Source organism: Thecamonas trahens (genome assembly GCF_000142905.1).
Source record: "Thecamonas trahens ATCC 50062 unplaced genomic scaffold supercont1.125, whole genome shotgun sequence".
Taxonomy (NCBI): Eukaryota; order Apusomonadida; family Apusomonadidae; genus Thecamonas; species Thecamonas trahens.
Genome location: NW_013657555.1, coordinates 1948 through 2214, shown reverse-complemented (window position 1 = coordinate 2214; position 267 = coordinate 1948).

Genomic DNA, 267 nt, shown 5'->3' with positions numbered 1-267 from the left:
CTCGGGCTTTGCCATGGAAGAGGTGCGCTTTGCCCTCGACAATAACCCCGTCATCATCCCTGTCTTCATGCATGAAGCCCTGCCGTTCAATAGCGTTTGGGGGGATGCCCGGCTCGCTGACGCCGACATCATTGAGCGTGTCACCGGCGCCGTGCATGAGGAGCAGGCTAAGGCTTGGATTGGCCCTGACCTTATCGCTGCCTTTGGTGATCTTGCTCACGCCAAGGGTGCTGTCCACAAGGCTGAACACTCTGAGGACCTGAACGT